Consider the following 8,570-nt stretch of genomic DNA (forward strand, 5'->3'; position numbering starts at 1 on the left):
CATTTATCATTTGTAAAAGTTATAATTTAAATAGTATACAATAAAATATAAAAAGTTATAATTAAAGTTGAACAATCCTTTAACCCCTTATTGACTGAATTTATTTGCAATTATATTAAACAATTATTTGTGTTTTTTGCTTTCATACAGATGCTAAATTAAGTGGAGATTGTAAATTTTAATATAGCACATAGAATAGATGAAAATTTAGGTATGATGCAAATTAGCGACATTAGGCACATTAGGTATAATTGGGCATAATAGTAAATGAACACATTTTCCAATGTCAGGTATGTAGATTATTTATCAAAAGCAGTTTGAAACATTGAATTTTTAACATTGCACTTTTTATTACATTTTTAATATGTGAATACAGTAAATACCAAACAAAACTCAGTGGAAGCCTGATTTGAAGTCCACCAGCTCGCTTCCCATAGAAAGTGGTTGTGTCCATTTTGTTCTGCCAAAAAATAAAGGGCAGACATTGCATTTATATATATATATATATTTTGAGGATGACACCGGATTCTGTCGCGAAAATCCATGAGGTCTGAGGACTTGACTTCCGGTTTCGTCAACCGGATGTAGTTTCCGCTCCGCCCACAAAATGCCGGCAAAATTCATCCAATACGATCCTTGGTATGTGTAAACAATGCAGCAACAGGCGATAGAGGGATACGCACGTCACCTTGGCTGCATTAAGACCGGAAGAGGTTTGATGCAAATTCGCGACAACCGTCAACAAGGGGTTTTAACAAAACCACTAAAACTAAGATAAATATGAACATCTTCGTATATATATTTGTCTAACACGGTGGTTAAATGGATACGTGGTCCGCTTGACCCACGAGAGCTCCGGGTTCGAAACCCAGGTACCTGTCCGGTATATCGGAGGTCCTGCAAAATCAGACATGTGCGCGGGATGCAAGTGCGATCAGTGTGTCCTGGTGGCTGCACTACAGCTGTGTTAGGCCGTGTTGGAGTGCAGGTTAACTGTACTCCAGCTAGTTTTTTTTTTTTCCCTTCCTCCTTTCTTTCATATCCGGTTACTCAGTTGAGGAGAAATGATTCTCAAAATGTGACTGCCACATAAGACTGTCATAAGATTGTGAGATAAAGTTAATTTTACAATTCACTAGTTCAAAAATAAAGTTGAACAATAAAGTTGAACAATCCTTTATTATAATTCACTAATTCATTGAGCACACATTATATTGTAACGGACTGAGGGAAATGTTGTGTTATAAATGTTATGTTCAGGATGTCAGTGAACGTCTCATGAGCTGGTAGCTGTGAAGCGTGTCTGTGATTGGAGAGCGAGGATGTTGTTGTGTTGTGTGGTGTTGTGTTACGAGCCGTTCGGAGCAGAGTCTATGACCCGGAGCAGACGTGAAGCTGGTTGAGAGGCTTTCACGGGGTTTTGCTGTTGTTTTGGCGTAGGCTACGGCCAACAGTAGCCTGTCTATGTTCCCCTAAACACCCTTTACGCCTCGCCTCACGAGCTGGAGCAGATGCAGCTGGCTTGAGAGAAGAGGACAGGCAGGACCTGCTACAGGTGACGCCTCAGCGGCTGCTGCTTGTCCTATGTCTGCAAACTGATCATTTAAATATGGAGCAGGGTGTCATTGTCATGTAATATTTTTCAGCGTCAGACTGAAAAAGATTCAGTCGACAGATAAGATTAAGTGTGCGCTAAGTCTTTTCCATCAGGGGGCTTTCTGTGTTTTGCTTTCAACTAGAATACGCTTTATAGTGAGCATATTCAAGTTAACTAAAGTGGAGTGTCTTGAAATGTACAAAAAAAGAAAAAAAGACAGCAGAATTCTGCACATATTTCAACCCACGCTGTCATCCTTTTTCCAGGTGATGCCTTCATATGTCAGTCATGGATGGAAAGTCAAGAAGCCCTTTTCTGAATTGCTTCCTGAAGTGGATGCTCAGGGTGAGCAGAGGGAATTGAGTGGTTAAAAAGAGTAATTTCAAGCAGTATGAAATAGAACAATAAGAGTGAAAAAGATACAGAAGACAGCAGCTTCTTTTAGCTGTGAACGATAAACAGATGATGGGGTAGGCTGGAGAGGTTTGGAGGTCTAACACATATAATTTAGCACTGAGAGAAGATGGTGCATTATTACTTCATGGACACACATTTTGTCTCCTCCTCCTCTTTCTCCCCCACTGATCCCCTTTTCCTTCTCCTCTCAGCTGTGGACTTCCTTGAGCGCATCTTGACCTTTAACCCCATGGATCGGCTGATAGCTGAAGCGGCGCTATCCCACCCGTTCCTCCAGCAGTACTCCTGTGCGGAGGACGAACCCACCTCATCGCATCCCTTCCGCATCGAGGACGAACTGGAGGACAGCCTCGTCACCGAGCAGTGCCTCAGCAACAGTCAGGCCTCCAGCATCCACTGGGAGAGGTGTGTAGATTGTTGTTGTTTGCTGGAACAGAAAAGTCTCGCAAAGCACAATGAGACACCTATTATACAGTAAATCATCATATTCGATTGAATAAACTGCACATCCAAGTTATTATAAGATTAATATTAATACTTAATTTCTGCCCGTCTGCAGGTACGAGAACAGCTCATCAACAGACGTGTCCTGGCAGCAGTCAGGCGGGAGGTGACACTGCATGCCCCCTGGCCACGTGACTTCTGACCTGGGAGACACGACAGAGGATGAGGAGGTGCAGAGAGACCCCCGGGCCAGTTCCACCGCACTGTTAGAGGAGGCGCAGGTTGGATAATAAGCTTTGTTATTTCCCCCCATACCGATTAACTTACCTAATCATTATCTTTTTTTAATATAAAGAATACTTATTCGATACTAGTAACAAACTAGAATGAGTCAAAGCACTTAAACACACAACATGCATATGTCCTCCTCACCTTTTTTTTCACCTTCTCCATCCCCACTACAGGTCGACCCACGTAAGTATTCCCACAGCAGCTCAGCTGAACGTTTCCTGGAAAACTCTCACTCCTCTCTGGAACGCGCCTGTGGTTTGGCGTACGGGGAACTGGACTGTGGCCGCTCCTGTGACTACAAAGTGGGCTCTCCTTCGTATCTGGACAAAATTGCCTGGAGGGAGGGCAAGCCTCAACACTACTCAGAGCCTAAGCTGATCCTGGATCTCTCTCAGTGGAAGCGTAACACTGGCAGCCTCCCTGTGCCTGCTGAGTCCATTGGTAGCAGCGTGGAGGACCTGGGAGAGATGAAGGAGGAGGAAATAGAAGAGGAAGAGACGGGGGATTTATTCCAGGAGATCTCTCGCTGGGTTGAGAGCACCCAGTCTCGCCTGCACTCACCCAGTCCCAGTGCTTCTTTGGAGCCGCGTTCCCTCTCCTGCTTCACCTCCTCTCCCCCTCTCCCTCTCTCCCCAACTGACCTCCCAACTCCAGTCTTCCACTACACGGAAGTTGTGCGGCAACCGTCAGATGAATATGACGAAGACAGACTGAGCTCACTTCAGCCTGTCATGTGTCCCTGTAATGCCCTTCCCTCGCTTCTCCCCTCATCTCCCACCTCTCCGCTTTCTCCTCCGTCACCTCAAACAGCGTCACCCCCCAACTCGCCACTTTTTCCTTCCTCAGAGTCTCAACCCCTTTCCTCGACTTCCTCCATTTCTCAGCCAGTAAATGACGACTCCTTGGTGGAGTCACTTCCTGTCAAGCAAAAAGAGCGGCTGTTCGACCTGGACGTGTTCATATCCCGAGCGCTGAAGCTGTGCAGGCAGAATAAGGAGAAAGCAGAAGGGAAGAGAGGAAAGGAGGGAGGATGGAGGGAAGAAAGCAAACAGCCGAATATTAACCGAATGGTGCCCAGGCTTCCAGAGCACAGGACTCCACCACCACAGACTCCCAACTCTTGATGTTCAACTTCAAGTCCACCACAGTGTGGCGCTCATGATGGGTAGCACTTCCAAATGCTATAGTGCTTTAGGGGTTTTCGCGGGTGAATATGCTGCTTCAGCATTAGACCTCAGTGTTAGCAGTCGTTATGTCACTATTGCAATGACACGCTACACACGGCGACTAATCCAACAATCCTGTAGCTTTGCAATACGAGGTCAGAAAGCATTTGGATTCAACATAATTAACCATGCTTAGCATTGCAAATATCTAGGATTTGTTCGACGTGAGAATATTTAGAAATACTTTTCTAATTGATGATTATGGTATTAGTGGTTTGCGGTCATTTGGCACCTTAAAGGTGGGTCAGACCTTGACTCGATAGCTACTCATTCTGTGACACAAACATCTGCCTATCTGCCTATAACAAGAGTTATAAAGGCTATGTTAGACTGCATAACAGTAACACATGGGGAGAGATCACTTAGCTGGTTTTAAGTGTGCGTTAGATTTGTGTTTCTAAAGATCCCTTGCTGTCAGTCAGTCAGCAAATCTTTCAAAATGTCAGACAGTCTTCCAATGGTGATGTTTACCGAATAATGATAATGACACGGACAATGCTTTTTCCAAATTTCTCTCAATGTATAAACCGAAAACAATCAGTACCATTATGCGAGCTGCTGAACCATGAGGATTTTATATCAGTCCTGCAGTGACTTATGAGCTCCATCACGGCTACATGCCTTGTAAACTTGTATACAACTGTTGTTATATTTAATGATATAGTATAATTCCCACATTAATAATGGTATTGTGTTTAAGTATTCTTTGCTGAATGTTCGGATACAATTTCTGTTTATTTGGAGTGAGTTGTATTTCGTTTAAATGTGGAATGCTCTATCAGAATAGTTTATGCTCTTGTTTACTTCAAATGGTTTCCTATCCTGATACCAAGGTCATCATCTGCTTTACATTTGGCGAAAAGATACTATCCTCTCCGTAGTAGACAGTCAGATATCTGTCACAATTTTGCTCACTTAATTGTTAGCCACAGAAAGCTATAACGCTAACAACAGTAGCCTATATTTTGGAGAAAGTGGATGCTTCACAACCTTTATGGGAAGTGATTTGTACTCCAAACTCCTCAATGCTAACCAAATAACCAAAACATGTATTTTGAATTATTTTTCTATCCAGCGTGGAAGACAGCAGACCCTCAGAATGGTATTTATTCTGACATGCGAAGTCTCCCCGTCAAGGTAACGGAACCAGGGAGAAGATACAGTCAGAGTTATGAGCAGATGTAGGCTGTAGGCGTGTGCATCAGGCTTTGCACAGTGCACAAAGAGAAATACAATAAAAGTGCAATAACCCAATGAAAATGACTCATGAATGCCCACATGATTGATCCCTCTATAAAAACTGTTTAAGCTTGAGTTTGAAATGATCCACAACACATCATGCATGATATTGTACTTTAGTGGTATATTCCTAAACAAAAGTAATACACCAAATTACCACAAAACCAACTGAAACGCAGAATAGGTCTGTAAACCTTAAGCAGTTTGCACACTTCGCCAGGTTGGTAATCCACCCCGACCCTTGTCATGTAGCCAATTTGCGGCAAAGATACACCAATGCATTGTGAAATCTGAGGTGAGGACCAATTCAAACCAGACCTCCAATGCCTTCTCCTGTATAGCAAACAATGATATAATCTCGCGTCACTCTTCTCTGGTGCACTGTTTTTCTTTTTGTTTGTTTTGCACAAACAAAACAACAAAAAGGCAAAACATCTTAATATAGGTTGTGAGGGGAGAAAAAGTCCAAATGGTTGACAGATAGGAGGATAATGAATGTTCATTTATCATTTGTAAAAGTTATAATTTAAATAGTATACAATAAAATATAAAAAGTTATAATTAAAGTTGAACAATCCTTTAACCCCTTATTGACTGAATTTATTTGCAATTATATTAAATAATTATTTGTGTTTTTTGCTTTCATACAGATGCTAAATTAAGTGGAGATTGTACATTTTAATATAGCACATAGAATAGATGAACATTTAGATATGATGCAAATTAGCGACATTAGGCACATTAGGTATAATTGGGTATAATAGTAAATGAACACATTTTCCAATGTCAGGTATGTAGATTATTTATCAAAAGCAGTTTGAAACATTGAATTTTTAACATTGCACTTTTTATTACATTTTTAATATGTGAATACAGTAAATACAAAACAAAACTCAGTGGAAGCCTGATTTGAAGTCCACCAGCTCGCTTCCCATAGAAAGTGGTTGTGTCCATTTTGTTCTGCCAAAAAATAAAGGGCAGACATTGCATTTATATATATATATATTTTGAGGATGACACCGGATTCTGTCGCGAAAATCCATGAGGTCTGAGGACTTGACTTCCGGTTTCGTAAACCGGATGTAGTTTCCGCTCCGCCCACAAAATGCCGGCAAAATTCATCCAATACGATCCTTGGTATGTGTAAACAATGCAGCAACAGGCGATAGAGGGATACGCACGTCACCTTGGCTGCATTAAGACCGGAAGAGGTTTGATGCAAATTCGCGACAACCGTCAACAAGGGGTTTTAACAAAACCACTAAAACTAAGATAAATATGAACATCTACGCATATATATTTGTCTAACACGGTGGTTAAATGGATACGTGGTCCGCTTGACCCACGAGAGCTCCGGGTTCGAAACCCAGGTACCTGTCCGGTATATCGGAGGTCCTGCAAAATCAGACATGTGCGCGGGATGCAAGTGCGATCAGTGTGTCCTGGTGGCTGCACTACAGCTGTGTTAGGCCGTGTTGGAGTGCAGGTTAACTGTACTCCAGCTAGTTTTTTTTTCTTTTTTTTTTTTTTTTTTTTTTTTTCCTTCCTTTCTTTCATATCCGGTTGCTCAGTTAAGGAGAAACAATTGTCATAATGCATGCAATTAAGAGAGGTTCATAAGATTTGGAGATAAAGTTGATACTATAATTCACTAGTTTGATAATGAAGTTGAACAATAAAGTTGAACAATCCTTTATTATAATTCACTAATCCATTGAGCACACATTATATGTAACTTTGCCTGTTCATATTAAGCCTGCAGAGAATTCAGTCCATAGCACAGCTAGTATTTTTTTTTCTTTTTCCTTCCTTTCTTTCATATCCGGTTACTCAGTTGAGGAGAAATAATTATCAAAATGTGACTGCCACATAAGACTGTCATAAGATTGTGAGATAAAGTTGATATTATAATTCACTAGTTCAAAAATAAAGTTGAACAATAAAGTTGAACAATCATTTATTATAATTCACTAATTCATTGAGCACACATTATATGTAACTTTATTAAGCCTGCAGAGAATTCAGTCCATAGCACAACAAAAAATGTTATATCTAAATAAAAGAAATATATATCAACTGAGCATATCGGATATCGTAAAAACAACAACAACACAGTGCTGTGTTGGGTGCCATCACCACGAGAGATCTCTCTGTATCCTCGGGCTGTGTGGATTTCAACCCATATTCTATCTCAACTATATAAACAACAATAACTCGCCGATAACATGCCGCTGACTCGCCGCTGTCCTGACGCCTGCCACACGCTCGCCGCGGACTCGCCGCTGCCAGTGATCGCACTCGCTGTCTCTCGAAAAGTTTGACCAAAGATAGACAGTTTTATTAAAATCATTCAACCACACATGATGACTCCACCAAAAAGGGAATTAAACCAGACTGTAGTGGCCATTTGTCCCGTAAACCAAATAAATAAATATAAATTAAAGAAAATAAACCAATATCAAAAGCCACTGATGCACCGTAGGTTATGTTATTGACGCAGCCAAAATAATGCAGGGTCCAATGCAGGAGTCTGGTTTTATTTCTATTTATTGTAACTTAAAATAATCAAACCAACAAATAAACAAACAAAACGCCCCATGCTGCCTCTCCTGTGCTGACCTGTCCTATCGCTGCTGCTGGCTGGTAAAAAAGGCTCTGCCGTTCCTGGTGCTCGCCGCCGCCGGGGACTCCCGCGGGTACTTCGGTGAGCTGCGGAGAGAGGCGGCCAGTCGTTGGTCCAGATTTACCGTCCTTCAGGCGGCGCAGCCGGCGTGGACACCTGGCTGCCAGCCACACACCGGCACCGACAGGACACGCGTGGGACTTTAACTGGGATAAGTACGTGTCTTTACGCGCGCTGTCCGAGTATTGGAACACTGTCAGTAGCGTTGTTTCTACTGATCCTCATCTTAAATCATATTGTGTTAACCCAGTTTTTCTGCCATTGAGGCAGGTGGACATTTTATCAGCAGAAGAGACATTGATTTAGGTTCGACAATACAAACCAGAACCCAAGAACAGCTGCCCTGCTTGGTCTTCATGCTACTATCTTTCAGCGGATTTTGAGCGTCTTTCTTTTAAAAGCGTATTAATTATTTCAAACTCATCGTAAATGAACGTCATGATTTTTTTTTTTTCTCCAAGGACTTTTCCAGGCCTGGAAATAACCATTTTAAAATTCCTTTCCTGACTTTTCCAGGTTTTCTATGACCGCTGAGATCCTGTGTATACTTTCTTCAAATAAATGTTATATCTTTTGAACAGAAGTAAGAATTATTAGTCATTTCTTTTTTGTTCTGTGTTCACTCAAGAAACGGCACAATGAGGTGGAAATATATGGTAACAGCAACAACTCT

At 41.7% G+C, this 8,570-nt stretch overlaps 1 pseudogene across 1 annotated transcript in view; it reads left to right on the forward strand.

Moving 5' to 3' along the window:
- Positions 1 to 3,873, forward strand: part of LOC306740208 (mitogen-activated protein kinase 4-like) — a 48,462-nt pseudogene extending 44,589 nt beyond the window's left edge. Inside the window, exons 3-6 of the transcript in view lie at positions 1,864 to 1,942; positions 2,206 to 2,419; positions 2,574 to 2,739; positions 2,923 to 3,873. The product of the transcript in view is annotated as a mitogen-activated protein kinase 4-like (transcript). The remainder of the gene's footprint in view (positions 1 to 1,863; positions 1,943 to 2,205; positions 2,420 to 2,573; positions 2,740 to 2,922) is intronic.
- The last annotated feature ends 4,697 nt before the right edge of the window (positions 3,874 to 8,570 follow it).

Source organism: Taurulus bubalis, assembly GCF_910589615.1.
Source record: "Taurulus bubalis genome assembly, chromosome: 8".
Taxonomy (NCBI): Eukaryota; Metazoa; Chordata; class Actinopteri; order Perciformes; family Cottidae; genus Taurulus; species Taurulus bubalis.